Here is a 19,394-nt window from a genome sequence, read left to right on the forward strand (position 1 = left end):
CCAGCCTAAGTTTGATGGATCTCAGCTAGTTCGATCGATCCAAGTCCAAGGTTCGATCGATTGAACTTCCTCCAGTGCGAAAAAGTTAAATTTCCATCTCATTGAAAGTTGTCCTTTATCCAATCATTAGGGAATATTGAGTGCATGACCCCAGTTTATTTTAGGTGTCATTTGACCTACCTATATAAGAATAAGGATTGTTTTTTACAAGGGGAGCCAATATCATTTTCATATCATCTCTTGGAGAGCAAGCTTAGAGGAGGAGGCTGCTAAAGACACCATTAGAGTTCTTCATCAACAAGGAGCAGATTTCTTCCATGGAGTTAGCCCTTGAGGGTTGGAGCAATATCACCATGAGTGGCTAGACATCCTCTTGGGGCTAGAGTTAGCCCCAAGCATGTTTTCTATATCTTAATCTTATGTATTATTGAGGGATTAGTGTTGTAATTGATGTTTTGACACTTTGATATATATAGATCTTGATTGTTCAATGATTTATGTGGTTAAATGCTTTCAATTGATTATTTCATTCTATCCATATGTCTATGTATGCTAGAATAGATGTTCATGTGCTTGTCTCTAGATATAGTGTTATTGATGCATGTCTATGTGTATTGATGCTATAGATTTAGAGATTGTCAAAATATAGTGCATAATGGAATGCTCTTGTAATTTTCTTGATGGTTCATACTTATTCCTTGATGGATTGTGCCTCTCCCTAGTTTATTTTCATGCTAGTAGTGTAGATGTAGTGTAGTTGTAGTGTAGTGTTAAATGGGAGGACAATCCATGCTTATTGTTTGATGATCCAAGCTTTTGAATGCAAGTAGCATATGTCTCTAACCTTGTGTTGTATTTGGATTGTGAGCTTAATGAAAGGATTAATGACTTGTTTTGATCTATTGTGCCTTTTACATGTTGTTTAGACAATATATGCTTCATTGCTTAGATATATTGTGCCTTTCACATGATGTTTAGACAATACATGCTTAACTAGTCACCCTTGCTTATTGAATCAACCAAACACACACACACACACACCAATATTGCAACACACCATTTGCCCTCATTAGTCACTTGTCGATGTTATAGAAATGCATTGCTTGGTGGTGATCTCTAAACCCCAAGACTCTTCTCTCTCTTACTTACTCCTAGTTGCATTCTTTTGTTATTACTTAGTTTAATTTAGTTGCTCTTTAGTCTAATCAACCAACCAACCAATTGTTTGATCACTCGACCTACTAGCCCTAATAACGATTCCACAACCTTGTTCGACCCTCACAATCTCTTGGGACGATCCCTACTCGCCCTAGCTATATTTATAGTGAAAGGTAGTAGTGGCTTCTATAAATGAAAAACTTTTGGCCCTCGCCTTAAAATCCACACACTCCAAGCTTGACGGTAGTGCGGTAGACTGGTCAGTATTTGGCGCTGTTGCCGGGGATTAGGCAACGTCGGATTTGTGGAATCAATTAGCATTAGTACTCTTTTGATCGTGTTTTTACTTTACTTTTATTTTTCGTTTTGGTTACTTAATGTGTTGTTCTTACTTAACTAGGTGCATTGTTGGAGAAGAAGCAAGCAAAGGAGCATTCAAGCAAAGCAAAGAAAGTAAAAAGCTAAAAATTTGCTAAGCTAAGCTTTAAATTTGGAGTTGAAGTGCTAAAGGACCTTTGTGAAACTTTCTTTACTCAATCCCTTAGTTAAATCGTCAGCCCGCGTGGAGGCTTATTTTTATTTGTTCTTGCATCATTGTTGTTAAAGCATGGGAGTATGAGTTAAGTGTTTGTGGAAGAAGTCTAATTGCATTGTTATGAAGTTGAAGTGTTTATTCATTCTTTGTGTTTGTTATGTTTTGCATTGTGCATGCATGGACGTCGTTCATTGAAACCAACTCTTATCCCTCTTGATTTGCATCTTGAATCCATCGTTAGAAATCCTAGGGGAAGAGGAAGTTCAAATAGAACCAATCTATCAATGGATGACCATAATGATGATCATGTTGAGGACCTTGGTCACATAGACCAACAAGGTATTCTTCATCCTAATGTGCACAATGAGAACATACAAGTACCATTAGGCATGCCTAGGCCATTCATTCACCAACCACCACAACAACAAGGCCAAGTTCCATATGGAATGCCAAGGCCAATGTATGCTCCACAACCTCCCATCATCAATTAAGGAATTCAAAACCAAGGTGTTCATGTTGCACCTCAAGTAGCTAATCCACCTCTTGCTTTAAGAGACCATTATGTGCCTAATGAGTATAATGCACCTACATGCATCCAATTGCCTCCATTTAGAGCACATCATTATGAAATTAAGCCACCAACCATTCAAATGCTTCCTAACTATCATGGACTTCTAAGTGAAGAACCTTACAAGCATTTGGATGAGTTTCTTGAAGTATGTTCCACCGTAAAATATACGGACATGCCGGAAAAGGTTTTAAGACTCAAACTTTTTCCATTCAACTTAAAAGACAAGACAAAGTATTGGTTTAACAATCTTAGGCCTTTTTCAATCACTTCTTGGGTAGAAATGCAACAAGAGTTCTTGAAGAAGTACTATCCAGTTTCTAAGACCAATGCCATGAGAACCTCAATTCGAGAATTTTCATATAGGGATGGAGAAACGTTTCATGAGCCATGGGAACGCTTCAATGAATTGCTTAGGAAGTGTCCACATCATGACATACCCAAATGGCAATTAGTTAAATATTTCTTTGAGAGCTTATCGGATAATTATAAGGGTATGGTTGATGCTTCCATGGGTGGCTCATACATTGATAGGCATGAGGATGACGTGTGGCGTCTTTATGAGAGCATGAGTGAAAATTCTTTGCATAGAACATTATCATCCAAGAATGGTAGAAATTCACAAGGTAGGAAGAGTGTTGGCTAACATCAAGTCGACCATTCAAATGAAATAGCCGCCGAAATGAAGTCTTTAGCTCAAAGGTTTGATCAATTTTTGATTAACCAAAACTCGACGAACCAAGTATCTTCCTTCCCTAACCATTCTCATCGTGCATTAAATGAAACATGTATGACTTGTTCTAGTGTTCTTCATTCTACTTCTCATTGTCCTCACGGACAAGTGTAAAATGAACCTAATGAACAAGTCAATGCAGCTTTTGTGAACCAAGAGAACAATCCTTATGGTACTCACTATAATCCAAGTTGGAGGAATCATCTGAATTTCTCTTGGAAAAACCAAAGAGAGGGCTTAAACCCTTCCTAAGGCGGTTTTCAAGGGAAGTACATTCCACCTCCACTTCAAAACCAAGGATCCCAAGGTTATAGACCTGATCAATCACAAGGGAATCAATTTGCTAATTCTCATTTTCCCAACCAATCTTATTCCCAAGGAAATACTAGAAGTCCCGCCTTTGAAGAAAAAGTTTTGAATGCTTTGGGCACTTTAGAGGCTAACACTCAATTGCTCCATTCTCACTCTCAATCTATTGCGAAACTAGAAACCCAAGTAGGGCAAATAACAAGCACTCTCAATGTAAGAGAGAAGGGAAAGATGCCTATTAAAGCCACACCTAAGCAACAATGTGTTGTGGAAACCCATTCCTCATCGGAAGGCCACACCATTGAACATGTTAATGCGGTGACTACCTTGCGGAGTGATAGGATTATGGACAATCAAGTTGAAATGTCCAATGAAGAGAGTGAACCGGTGCAACCTCAAGTTGTCACCCATCCCGTTTCACATCCCATTCCTCCTTCATTGCATATACATGATCTTGTAAATGAGAAAGTTTTGAAAAATGTGTTTGAAAAAAAAGTTTTGAAAAATAATGTTGAAAAAGTTTTGCTGAAAAATGATTTAAAATAAAGTGATTTAAAAACTTCTTGTGTTGAAGAGAGTTCAAAAGAAAATTCTGAAAAAGTGTTTGAACCAAAAGTTCCATTTCCGGATGCCTTAAAAGGATCTATTTCAAAAGACAAGCAAAATGCAAAAACCAATGAAATTATGGAAATGTTTAGGCAAGGGAAAGTTAATCTTCCACTATTGGATGCAATCAAGCAAATTCCGACTAATGCCAAATTCTTGAAAGACTTGTACACCCAAAAGCAGAAGAACAAGAGCTAAGCACCAAGAAAAGTGGTTTTGACCGAGCAAGTAAGCTCAATTTTGCAACATAACACTTTGCTAAAGTTTAAGGACCCTGGTTCACCCACTACATCATGCATTATTGGTGATCATATCATTAATCAGGCGTTTCTTAACTTAGGAGCAAGTGTTAACCTTCTTCCATACACGATTTATGTCAAATTGGGCCTAGGCGAATTGAAACCGACGTCGGTTGTTTTGCAACTTGCCGACCGATCCATTAAGAAGCCTAGGGGTATAATTGAGGATGTTTTGATTAAGATTGACAAATTCATCTTTCCCATTGATTTCGTTGTCATTGACACGGAACCGGTCCCCAATCCTAAGAGCCAAATTCCCGTTATCCTTGGCCGTCCTTTCTTGGCAACCGCTAAAGCCAATATCAATTGTAGGACGGGGATAATGAAGATTTCTTTTGGCCACATGAAGGTGAAGCTGAATATCTTTAATCCCACACCAAATTCATTTAACAAATATGAAGGAGAGATTAATGTTATAGATAAATGTCATGATCTTCAATGTCAAGGAAATGAGCTTTTGTGTAAGACCAAAACTTCCAAAGGATCATCTTCAACCTTGCATTCTCAAAGTGTTGTTTCGAATTCTTGCTTGGAAAGGGCATGGAAGCCCAAAGGTTGTGATTGCATAGACAAAGGATCAAAAGTTTCTTTTAAGCTTAATCCAACAAGTTCTTTAAAGAACCATCTATTGGGTGGAGTTCAAAGCATCTATCACCCCAACAAGGAGGGGATGCATTATAAGATCTTTGATCTGGGCTAAAAGAGCCCAATGTCTTGCTAGAGATGCTAAAGACTAGCAATGACATTTCGTAGGGTGTCAAAACCCTATTCCTCCCCCATTTCTATCTTAAATTTCATTTCTTGCGAAGTCTAGATACTTGTTTTTGGTTCATATGCATTGAAAGGAACTTTAGTGAGGATTGCATGAGCTTTCATGTCATTATTGAGCATTCTGCATAGTTTGATTGATCTCAAACCTGAGTTCGATCGATCGAACTCCATTCTACATTCAACACTTAGAAAAATTTTTGACCTGCAGAAACCTGCATCCAAATCACCTCTCTGTCCCATCATTCGAACTAATTCTTAGATCGATCAGGACACCTTCGATCGATCCAACTTCAAAGTTTTATCGATCTCATGATTCAACACTTAGAAAAATTTTGAGCCTACATAAACCTGTATATTTCAGCTCTCTGTCTCATCGATCGAAACATTCCAAGATCGATCTGAAGTTCTTCGATCGATCCAACTTCCAAGTTCGATCGATCGATCCAACTTCCAAGTTCGATCGATCTTCAACTTCCAACACTTAGCCAATTTTCTAAGCCAAAAACCTGCATATTTTTGCTCTCTGTCTAATCGGTCGATCTCAGTTCTTCATTTCATTATCTTGACTTTATTTTGACTTTTCAAAATTTCAAAAAACCAAAAATATTTTCACTTTTATTTTATTTTATTTTCATTTCATTTTCATTTTATTTTATTTCTCAAAAATATTTCAAAAATACAAAAAGATTTTGTTTTAATTATTATTGATTATTCAATTAAAACAAAACCCAAAAATATTTTATTCTATTTTATTTTATTTTATTTTACAATTTTTAATTTTCATTCTAATTTTTAATTTTAGTTTTGCATTTTTCAAAAATTTCAAAAATCCAAAAATACTTTAAAGAGAGTTCATCAAAGCTTAATTGAAGCAATTCTGGGATTAAACAGAGAAAGGAGCAAAGTAGAGAAAGAAAGAAACAAATGAAGCCAAAGGTGGGAAGCAGCAAAGTTCGATCGATCCAACTTCAAGGCTCGATCGATCGAACACTGATCGATCTCAGTACTTCAAGATAGATCCAAGCCTCGGCCCAAATGCAAAAAGTCCAAAGTTCAATTGATCCAACACCACCCTTCGATCGATCGAACACTTTTATCCTTATTCAAATGATTGATCCTATCCATAGCTATACCACCCACTAACCACTTCTGCCCTTTTCCCAAAAGTATCTCTCAAAATATCTCGGATTTGTCTTTTCCTAAAAAGCTCAACCGGTTGAATCGATTTAGCCTAAGTTCGATGGATCTAAGCCAGTTCAATTGATCTAAGTCCAAGGTTCGATCGATCGAACTTCCTCCAGTGCGAAAAAGTTAAATTTCCATCTCATTGAAAGTTGTCCTTTATCCAATCATTAGGGAATATTGTGTACACGACCCCAGCTCATTTTGGGTGTCATTTGACCTACCTATATAAGGATAAGGATTACTTTTTACAAGGGGAGCCAATATCATTTTCATATCATCTCTTGGAGAGCAAGCTTAGAGAAAGAGGAGGCTAGAGACACCATTGGAGTTCTTTATCAACAATGAGCAGATTTCTTCCATGGAGTTAGCCCTTGAGGGTTGGAACAACATCACCATGAATGGCTAGACATCTTCTTGGAGCTAGAGTTAGCCCCAAGCATGCTTTCAATATCTTAATCTTGTGTATTATTGAGGGATTAGTGTTGTAATTGATGTTTTGACACTTTGATATATATAGATCTTGATTGTTCAATGATTTATGTGGTTAAATGCTTTCAATTGATCATTTCATTCTATCTATATGTCTATGTATGCTAGAATAGATGTTCATGTCCTTGTCTCTAGATTTAGTATTATTGATGCATGTCTATGTGTATTGATACTATAGATTTAGAGATTGTCAAAACATAGTGCTTAATGGAATGCTCTTGTAATTTTCTTGATGGTTCATACTTATTCCTTGATGGATTGTGCCTCTCCCTAGTTTATTTTCATGCGAGTAATGTAGATGTAGTGTAGTTGTAGTGTAGTGTTAAATGGGAGGACAATCCATGCTTATTGTTTGATGATCCAAGCTTTTGAATGCAAGTAGCATATGTCTCTAACCTTGTGTTGTATTTGGATTGTGAGCTTAATGAAAGGATTAATGACTTGTTTTGATCTATTGTGCCGTTCACATGTTGTTTAGACAATATATGCTTCATTACTTAGATATATTGTGCCTTTCACATGATGTTTAGACAATACATGCTTAACTAGTCACCCTTGCTTGTTGAATCAACCAAACACACACACACACCAATATTGCAACACATCATTTTCCCTCATTAGTCACTTGTCAATGGTATAGAAATGCATTGCTTAGTGGTGATCTCTAAACCCCAAGATTCTTCTCTCTCTTACTTACTCTAGTTGCATTCTTTTGTTATTACTTAGTTTAATTTAGTTGCTCTTTAGTCTAATCAATCAACCAACCAATTGTTTGATCACTCGACCTACTAGCCCTAATAACGATTCCACAACCTTGTTCGACCCTCACAATCCCTTGGGACGATCCCTACTCGCCCTAGCTATATTTATAGTGAAACGTAATAGTGGCTTCTATAAATGAAAAACTTTTGGCCCTCGCCTTAAAATCCACACACTCCAAGCTTGACGGTAATGCGGCAGACCGGTCACAACTAACCATATAAATCTTGTAAAATGAAACCAATGAGAATGAAGACTACACATATTTGTATTAACAAAAATAATCAAGATCAATTCTTTTAAGATCCACAAACTTAGTAAGTGTAGTAAAATCACCACCAAGTTCCAAAAACCTATGATCTGTCAATTGTTCAGATTTCAGATAATAAATCAATGATATCTCATATCCTTATAAATCAAACAATCAACATGTGCAAAAGATAATTTTTTTTTTATTTCTCTCTTTGTGCTCCATTTTTCTTTTTGCACATTGGCGGCTTTCACGCTTATAGGCAGCTAGCTCTTTCCCTTATTCCCATTTATTTCGAATCAAGGTAACTTTTGGACAAATCCCAAAGGTAGCACAGCAAATATTTTTCTTTCTATTTCAAAAACTTTTTCATTGCAAGCTGTTTTTCAATTTTCTTTTCTTTTCACTCTTTTAGTCAAAAACACATAAATCAAGTTTAAATTCCAAGATAATGATCAATCATATCAACATTTCTTTGACCAAAACAATGACATCTCAAGTAAATGTAGTATCAATGATTCATTTACTATACGAAATAAGTAAACAAAACCAATTTCATCAATTCATAGCTATTATATGCTTTCCACAGATAATCCATATGTCATGAAATGCCTTGTGTTCAACATACTCAATCAATATGGTTTGCTTAACTTCCCAAAAACATAATATAGACTCTCAAGATATGCATGAAAAATCCTTTCTAGATTATATTTGTGTAATGCATCTAATCAAGACAACAGACACCAATAGATTTCCTAAAATGAGAGAACTTAGGAGCATCTAATGGTTTAGTGAGAATATCAGTCAAATTATAATCAGTGTACACTTTTTCCAAAGATACGACATTTTGTTCAACAAGTTCCCTAAGAAAGTGATGTCGAATGTCAATATGTTTAGTTGTAGAATGCAAAACTGGATTCTTTGAAATATTAATTGTACTAATATTATCACAAAAGATAGAAATAGTACCTCGATCAACTCCATAACACAGAAGCATCTGTTTCATCCAAAGAAATTGTGTGCAACAAGTTCCAGCAACAATGTATTCAGCCTCACAAGATGATAATGATATGCAATTTTGCTTCTTACTGTACCATGAAACAAGATTAGTACCAACATAAAAATAACCACCTAAAGTACTCTTTCTATCATCCTTGTTACTAGCCCAATCAACATCAATATAGCCTACAATCTCAGAGTTAAACTCAGAAGAATAACGCAATCCATAATTCAATGTACTATTGACATAACGAAATAATGCGCTTGATTGCAAGAATGTGTTGTTCTCTAGGATCAGCTTGATACCTAGCACAAACACCTACACTAAATTAAATATCTAGCCTAGTTGCTGCCAAATACAACAAGCTACCAATCATACTCCTGTACAAGAAATGATCAACCTTGTTAGGATCAGAGTCTCTATCCAATTTGGATGAAGTACCCATAGGAGTTTGAATATACTTTGAATCTTTCTTCTTCTTGAATTGTAGGTTCTTTTCTTTCTCCTATAATTTCAAATTTTGTTTCTTCTTCATCAAGTTGAGAAGAAGTTATCTTAGATTTTGTATCATCAAATATAACATTTATAGACCATGATCACTTTGGTTCTAAGATTAAAAACCCTATAAGGCCGACTGGTTTGTGAATAACCTAAAAACACACCTTCATCACTTCTAGAGTCAAATTTTCCCAAGTGTTCCATATCTCTAAGGATATAACATTTACTTCCAAAGACTCTAAAGTATTTAACAATGGGCTTTCTATCATACCACAATTCATATGAAGTCTTTTTAGTTATAGCCCTAAGATAAACTCTATTTAGAATGTGACAAGCAATACGTACTGATTCAGCCCAAAAGTGACTAGCAATCTTATTTTCCTGAAGCATAATACTAGTTATACCTGCAATTGTCCTATTTTTCCTTTCCACTACACCATTCTTTTGTGGTGTTTTAGGTGCTGAAAATTCATGCTTAATGAAATTCTTATCAAAATATTCAATAAACTCCTTAGGTTCAAATTCACCTCCATTGTCGCTCCTAATCCGATTAATTCGATATCACTTCTCATTTTGAATAAGTTGGCAAATAGACCTGAAATTCACAAAAGTATCAGATTTTTCTCTCAAATATGCAACAAAAGTAAATCTAGAAAAATTATCAACCATAACAAGCAAATATCTTTTTCCTCCAATGCTATCAGGTGTTATGCGACCCATCAAATCCATGTAAATCAATTCTAAAGGTCGAGAAGTAACTTTATGAATAAGTCTCTTATGTGACACTCTAGTTTGTTTTCCTAATTGACATGGACCACATATTTCATTCTTAGGCATCTTCAATTTAGGCAAACCTCGAATAAGATCATTGTTAGACAAATTCACTAAATCATTATAATTCACATGTCCAAGTCTTTTATGATATAAAACTTCCTCATCAGTAATTGCAGAAAAATACATTAGTGAAGGATCTGAAAATACAACATAGCAATTATTAGAAGTTCTAGTTCCTTTCAAGATGCATTCACCTTTTTCATTAGTTACAAAACACCCTTGTTGAGTAAAATTGACTTGAAACTCCTCATCACAGATTTGACTAATACTCAACAAATTAGCAGCTAAACCTTTAACAAATAGAACATTTTTTAACTTCCCAATTCCTGAAAATTTGATCTTACCTTTGCCATTTACAGTAGAAGCCTTACCATCACCAAAAGTAACAGTACCAACTGAGCATTCCTTAAAAGTGGTAAACAATGTTCTATCCCCTGTCATATGCCTAGAGCAACCACTATCAAAATACCAACCACATGGACCAAGTGCTCTAAGTGCAGTGTGCATGGCAAGACACTTAAAATTCTCTTTCTTCACCCAAACAATTTTAGGTTCATTATGCAATGATTTCCTTATTGTTCTAGGCAAAGTGTCACAAGGCTCAATAGTCTTAATCCTCTTCTTCCTCAAATTTGAACTCTCTAGATTTTTTAATTTCTTTCCTAGTTCAATTTTTCTTTTCTGACACTTATATTTGATATGCCCTTTTTCACCATAAAAATGACATGTTAAAATAAGTTTAGGAGAATTAGAAATAACACAAGGTTTGATTTCAACTTCCACAAAAACATCTTTCGATTTTCAAAAATTCAAATCATTTGGAGTTGATGCCAAATCTTTGTTATTCATAACATTTTCAAGTACTCAGTTCAACTTATCAATTTTGCGAGCGTCAATATCAACTTTTTGAACAGACTGTTTTGATTTAACAAATTCACTACTTAAATTTTCAATTTTAAGTTCCAGTGATTTATTAAACAAATTTACCTTCTTAAGCTCCTTTTTCTGGAAAATCAATTTTATGAAGAAGATTCGAATTCTTATGGCCAATTTCTTCTAAATTTTTATTAGAGACAGAAACTTCTAACTTATAAATATCTTTATTAACTTCTGCAAGATTCAATTTCTCTAACAGATTTTCAAAATCCTTTTTAAACTTGGACCACTCAATTTGCATGCTTGTGACAGAATCAAAAACAAAAGTTAAAGGCAACACACCAACAGATGAATTTTTAGACACGCTGCAAAAATCAACAATTAATCAACAACTATGATCTACTCTGTATATTGAGTAACCCGCTTTGATACCACATTGTGAAACAAGAGTGACGTGATGCGGAGTGCAGAAACAGTTAGTTAATTTTAATTGTGACTAACTCCTTTAACGACCTAGATCTGATTATTAGGTCAACTTGCTCAATTTTATGATTGATTAAATTATACAACCAATGTAAACATCCACAATCACTAATATATGAAAAAGTAAAGCAAGATAGAGTTAGAGAGCTTGCACCAGGATTTTAGCGAGGAAACCCCAGTTGATAAAATACGTCAACTGTATGCATGGGAAAAACCTCATGGACTATGCAATCCAAAGTAAACCAATCCACTATGTTTGAAACAAAGTATACCAAACTTTGACTCTGGCTCACACCCTATCGTTCTACAACACACTAACCGATAACAATCCTCTGGCTTTGCGACTCCCAGTCTAAATGCAACTTGACCTCAGGTTTATACTTGATATTTGTAGAAGAGTAGCAGGTAGAGCAGACAACACTTCACGAATGCTCCAACCCTTCCAAAGTGTGGCTACGTTTACTTCTGTTCTTCAAAATCTGAACTCGATTGTAGAAGAATTAAATACTGCTGATCATTCGGAATATCTGAATCTTTAATACAGCTCCAATTCCGATGAGATAGAGAACAACACAACTAAATCACTCATGAATATATGTGTGTGCTCTCAAAAATAATTTCAGAATAATCAAATTTGATTTTCTGAATTTTTCTCTCTCTGAAGGCTTTCTCAAAATGTATAATTGATTTTCCCTAAAGCCATGAATAAACCAATGTATATGACATGATTTATATAGAGTCTTGAAAGTCCTAATCCCTCAATAAATATGATAAATTTCGTGTATAGGACTTAGAAGGAAATTGGGATCAAAAAGGAAACATCAAAAGAAGGAAACTTGAAAACCTGATGCATTCAAGACATCTTGAACCGGTTCAAAGGGGCTGAACCGGTTCAAGATGGCCAGTAAAGAATCCCACAAATTCTTGAACCGGTTCAGCTCCCTTGAACCGGTTCAAGATGGCCAGTCTTGAAACTTAGGCAATTCAACATGTTCCGAACCTTTCAAAACCCTTCCTAAATGTTTTCACTACCTCTCAAACTTCTTAGAGCATTGTTCTTATCATCTCGGAGTGTAGTATCCCATGAACACTTGACCTTCTTCAAATCCGCATCTGATCTTCAGTCTTTGAAATTTTGAACTGAAAAATTACAACTTGATCAGACTTGTTTTGACAACAAAATTAGCCAATTACAAAATATATATCTCACAGAGGCATGTGTATATGAATATCAACTAGGAAAAAAAAAAAAATTGTTAAATTTAAGGTTTTTATGGTGTACCTCGTACTATTTCTTAGAAATCAAATTTTTTTTTTTTTTTTTTTTTTTAGTTAAACCAATTTTAAAGTTATACTACTAAATATATAGGTCACATTATTTAACATTTTGGGCTTTCTATAGATCTTCTAACAACATCATAGGTTTTTTTTAGTACTAAGAGGTGTAAAATTATTTTTTTATTTTTTTTTTTTGTAAGAAAAAAAAATAGTCTGTAGCTAAAATGTCATGCACAAATGACATAAGGGAATGTAGTTTTTTTTTTTTTTGGTAACTAAACGTGGAGGAATGGAGTTGCTAAGCAATAATTTATGAAGTACGGATATTTTTACGATGGAATCATACTGGTATCCTGTTTGTGTCGGACACCAGCACTCATCGGACACGTGTTCGACACTCAAATTCGAACACTTCACCTACACTTCTTGGACATGTAGTCCGACACTTTCAAACATTTCTAACACAAGTCTACTCAATAATCCTGAAAATAATATGATCACATTCTAAAGTGTTCAACTTTTTTCTTTTTTAAAAAAAAAAATTAATATTATACACATATGATAAAAAATGAAACATTAAATGATATTTGTTAATTTAGAATAAAAATATTATTATGACAAAGTAGTAAAATAACTGTACATATGACATAAGAGTCATTGCAACTCTTATTATAAAAATTAGAAATAAAATAAATTTTTATACTACTATTCTTTAATACATGTATATAAATAAAAATTTATATTTATATATAGCCGTGTCCAAGCCATACTCGTGTTCTATTTTTAAAAAATTTAACATGCTAACGTATTCGTGTATTCGTATCCATGCTACACAGGTGATATCTCACTTTTTTGTTTCTTTTTTTTTTCTTTTTTAACGAAATACTATCTCACTTACTGGGTTGGGAGAGATATATTCACAAACTGTGACACCCCTCGGATCCGAGACACGGGTTGATCAGGCCCAGGCCCGAGCCCGAGGAAATATCAAACAATTAGTATATTATAATGAACACAGAATACAAAATGAATTAAGAAGTGAAATTAAAGCTGAAAGGAACTAAAAATAGAATCCGCAAAGTATTATAATTATTAAAATCCATCAAACCCCAAACTCCAATACTCCTTCAATTTACAACTCGGGAATCCATCTTTAGTGGACCCCTATTAAACATCCAAACGGAAGATAAAACAACTGTAATAAACATCCAGAAATAAAACTATAGAGAGAGCCCTACATCGTTGGAAGAGTGAATAGAGACCTCTGCTCAGCACGAACACGTCTAAGCCTGGAACTGTCGTGTACCTGAAAAATAGAAGTGGGTCAGGCCCACGCGCAAATTCTAAATTACTACAATCCAAACAAAGGCCCGATACGCTATGCATCCAGCTATGCATCGTATCCTCTAACCATCGTATCCAGCTATGCATCCCAATGCATATACGCTTCCTAACCGTCGATCCTGAGACTCATGCTCATATCGAGGTACCATAGTAGTAATATATTTAAAATCCATTCAAAATCCATAGTAGTGCCGCTCAACTAGTTGTTGCCATGACACTACAAATCCATAGGATTTAACTTTTAGTTAATCCATTCATTAATCCAGAATAGGTAGGTTTTGGTATTTTGAAACCAAACCGTCCTTAGTATACCACCGTCCCATACCGGTGTATACTATCCAACCATCCAGCAGTTGATAATATCGGCAACTGAAGCGAATATCAACTAATTCCATACATCCAATGATTGATAACAACAGTAGTGATGTGAGCATCAATAAGTAGAGTAAACATAGTCAGTACATACTGTTACACAAAATTCGATATAATACTAAGTTTAAATATTAATAGTATTCCACATCCAGTAGTTGATATCACAAACATTTAATATAACCATCAACAAGTTCATTTCCTCCAACAGTTGATACTAGCAGTAATAGGGCAAGCATCAAGACAGAATTACAGTATGTATATATACATGCTTAGTTTTGGTTGTTTCATAAAATCCAATTGATGCTAAATTTAAAACTTAGTTCAATGCATCCTACCCATATATAATTCAAATACAAGATCATGGTATATGGTGAAACATGTTCTGAAACCATTGTTCATCTCAGAAAAACTAATACAGAGAACTAACCACTGCAAGTCTATCAACCCAAACATAGTATAATTATTTGTTCAAGTTCTTTACTGTCCAAGCTATTCCAAGTGGATAGATTAATTAACACTCCTTCTGGAACCTTAACCCAGACATGAGGCCCTTATAAACATTACATATTCAGTTCTAACCTCATCTGAAAAGTTCCAGAATCATCCACTGCATGAAAAACCAACTAGAAACGAAGAAAAATTGAAAAACTGAGCAAGGAGACGTCTCCAAAAATTGGAGCCGCCTCCTTTAAACATTGGAGCTGGCTCCAGTTTCTTGGAGCCGCCTCCACACTAAGGGGAGCCGGCTCCCTCCAAAGGAGAGCCGGCTCCCTCCAAAGGAGAGCCGGCTCCCTCCAAAGGAGAGCCAGCTCCCGCCAAAGGAGAGCCGGCTCCCTCCCTCTCTGCTTCGTCGTTCCCTCCTCCGATGGACTCTGCAGCCTCTACGCCTCACTGCTCTGACTTCCAAAACCTGTAACCTAACCCTAGTGTGTTCTCAGTCCATGTTTAAGTCCTTATACCATTATTAATCATGAACTTAAATCAAGAATTATGCACACAACTATCAAGTTTTAACAGTTTAATAACCATGCAACACATATCAAACCTAAATACGAACAGAGAAACGTTTTAAGATACAATTAATCCTGGAACAGTTTAGGAATGCAAAGAACACGAAGCCTAAGGGAGAGAGTAAGGATAGAACTTGCCTTTTGAGATTTCTGTTAAAAATCTCTACGTTGTCTTCTACGATCTCCAGCGATTCCTACTACAACTTCCTCTGTTCCTCGTCTCTATTTCCACAGACGTGTTTTGGTTTTTTTTTTTAAAAAACCCTAAGCAGACTTATCTTATATATTTATAGGCAACCAAAACCCTAAGTCCAATTATATCCAAAGTCTGAAACGCGGCCTATAAACACAACCTAGTTTATAAACCCTGTCGGCTCATTAAATTAAACCTAAACAAAACTAAAACCCTAACCACCCTTTTATACCTAGTCATTAATTAAAGCATTTAATTACTAATTCAATTAAAGAAACAATAAAATTCCAAGTTAACGTAAAACAGAAAATAACATACAATTTACAGAAAATTAAAGTCAAATAAATAATTAAAACAATTAACTTAAATAATCACAATTATCACAATTAATGTAAATAATTCAAATAATTAATTAAATCAAAGAAAACAAATAAACCAACTAATTAATTCAAATAATACAAATAAGTCAAACAAGTCAAATAATTAAAAAGTCAATTAAAACATAATTCAAAACAATTAATGAACAGAAAATAATTAAACAAAATACCGAGACTATCCTTTTGAAAATTAGGGGGAATACACAAACTCATTTCTGTGGACATGATTTAACACATATGCCTAATCACAAGCCACAAACTTTTGTTTATTTATTTTTTATTTTATTTTTTTTTAGGCATCTCACATGCACAGATTATTGCTTAACAACTTCATTCCTCCGCGTATACGATGAAAAAGACTCACTGAGTACCATCTCGAAAGAAAGCTGAAATGTCAAAAATGACATGGTGGAAAGGAGTTACTGTACTATCTCACTAATGGTCTGAAACTCATTTCTGGTTGCTACATCCTAAAACCTGTACACCTAATGGCCAGCCACAAATTTTTATTTTTATTCACTATCTATTGCTCTTTTAATAGGTTGACATTAAAAAGATTTTAAAAAAATTAAATTTTAAAAAGGACATGACATGCGGTGTACAATGACAAAAAGATAATTCACTTCGACATAACCCATTCTTTTAGGAGAAAAGTTATTGCCCTTTCAATTAGTTATTCTAGATGCAACCAGTGTGCAAACTCTATGTGCCACTGGTTTATTTTGTTATATATTGAGCTATATTTTTATTTTATTTTATTTTCAAAAAGTAACGCTCCATCCTAAACCCATACCTTAGTAACTTAACCCAAAAAAAAAACCATCTCTTAGTATACAATCAAATAAAATAAAAAATAAAATAAAATTTATGTGACATAACCTATTATTTTAGAGGAAGAGAAAAAGATGTTGCCTTTTTAATTATTCTAGATATAGACCAGTATGCAAACTCTCTGTGTCACTTGGTTAATTTTGTGACATATTGAGCTATAATTTGTTGTTTTCATTTTAAAATAATTGTGAGTCAAAATATTTACCTTTTGAGATAATAAGAAAAAAGTAAACGTAAAGCAACACCCCTAAAAGTTTGTCAAAAGGACACACAGATACAATTTATCATATTTTGGAACAAAGACACCCCTTCATGTTTGATACAAGTACCAAAGACACCCTAATGGTAATGAATTGACATTTTTGCCCTTTGACTTTTATATTGACCAATTTAAATGTTAAAATGATTTTTCTAACCTCTATGTGCAAACCCATAACCATTTCTTACCTTCTCTCCTCTCTCCGTTCTCTCTTCCTTCTCTTGCCGCACCAACACACACACACACACATATATATATATATGTATACACAGATACATACATATATATATCCACACATACACACACACAAGGCGGCAACGATGACGGCGAACTATATTCAAGAAAAATCACACCGGTGAATTAGATGATGTCGACGAGCGACAGCGATTGTATCATGCGCAAGTTTTAGAAGGAACGGGCCGAGATCAAGGTTATCAAGAGTTGACTTATTGATCACTGGCTTCTTCAGGCGACGTCTTATTGGCAAAGCTCCGATCCGGCGATGGCTAGCTGGTGAATCGACAACGAAAGCGAGGTAGGTCGCCTTGGGACTAGGATGTTGTCTTGGGGTTTAATGATTCATATTAGGTGAAATTGGGTCGGATATGGTTATGGGTGTTGTCACCGGGAATGGCGTAAAGCCCGAGGACTTGATGGATCTGCTCTGGCTAGATTTATGACGGTGGTAGTTATTTTGTTGTCGGTGGTTTTGGTGGTTGTTTTGTTGCCGGCGATGGATGTTTTGGTGGTTGTTTTAGTGTCAGTGATGGGTGTTTTGGCAGTTGTTTTGTTGTCGACGATTGGTGTTTTGGTGGTTGTTTTAGCCTCGAACTCGTCAAAGGCGACAGAGGACGCAAACTATAGAGTGGTCATCCTTTTAAGATGTGCAATGCACAGGGATGAAGTTGCGAGGGTAGATGATTTCTAAGTATATATATATATATATACCAATAAAGATCAGTCGGCGGTGGCGATTTGGGTTGGAGAGAAAAATGTGTCTAGTGTTTGGGTCTCCACTAGTTTGGACTGAGAAATTTTATTATTAATTTGGGGAAGGTAAGGTTAGGGTAGCGTATGAGTGGATTGGATTGCAATTGTATGTGTGTTTGCAATACATTTTTGTGTGTATATATATAAAAAAGAGAATGAACAGGAGAAATAATGGCGGTAGAAGTGGCGGCGGCGGCGGCGACAGCTGAAATAAACTAAGGGCAATTGCGTCTTTTTACTATATCTAATATTTTATAATAAATCTAATTTTGATATTAAGGGTAATTTCATCTTTTCAAAAGATTTAAGGCTTGTTTGGTTGGAATTTCATACGAGGAGTGTCTTTGCCCAAAAATAGGGTAAATTGTATCTGTGTATCATTTTGACAAATCTTAAAGGGTGTTATTGTACTTTACCCAAAATAATGGTTGAAAAGGAGTAAACTTTTCTTTTTGGGTAAAAATAAAAGTTTGATTGGAAAATGTCTCACTTCTTCTCCCTTCCCCCTCCTCCTTCCCCACCTCTCAGTCATTTTCCTCTTACAATTCTAGCTTCAACTGCCACTACCAAGCTCAAGCCTAACCAATATCCCAAAACACACTCACTTTCAGCTTCCAAGCCACCTATTCACCTTTCCACTAAGCTCGCGAGGACAGCAAACAGAAGTTATAGCTTTCCACTGTCAATATCTCAATCTAACAGGCCTAGCACATCTATGGCACAACCTTCTAGACCCAGCTCGGCTTCAAGGGATAGCCCTTCTAGATACAAACCCAAACCACCCTCAATAACACATCAAACCATTAATAAAATTAAAAAAGTCCTCCAGAATGACAGGATTCTCAACCCAACTAACCAAACTATTGATGACATTTATTATCTCCCTGAGGGTGTGGATGCCACTATAATGGATGCATCTGAAGCTGATTTAAATCAAGGCTTTTGGAGTCCAATGATGAGCTTACTCGGCCGAAGGTTCCTCATACCACCATCACACTGATCTCCCCTCTTTACCTGCCTGCTCTTCTTGTCAATGCAAGTCATTGGGATAAAATATCACTCATGTCTTAGAGAAGGTTACCAGAAGTTATGATTTCCTCAGTGACACCATTAAAGATCTTCAGGCTCTTCACGGTTTATTCTCTGATCATAGCTCCAATCACCGGAATCCGATGTCACAGCCTTTGACCATTTCAAATTTGAATTGCCCTATTATTGGTACATTTCCCCACACACCTACCTCTAGCTCCAAGCCACCATGTCAGGGTTATAAAGCTACAGAATCACCCACTTTGGTTGTCACACCTCTATCCCACTGTGCATTAACCACTGATTCAAATGTTTATTTACCTAATGGTTTGCCAACTTCTCTGCCTAATGACCCACA

Source organism: Cornus florida, unplaced genomic scaffold (assembly GCF_030987335.1).
Source record: "Cornus florida cultivar Cherokee Brave unplaced genomic scaffold, ASM3098733v1 CherokeeBrave_3.0.0_Hap2_Chr11, whole genome shotgun sequence".
Lineage (NCBI taxonomy): Eukaryota > Viridiplantae > Streptophyta > Magnoliopsida > Cornales > Cornaceae > Cornus > Cornus florida.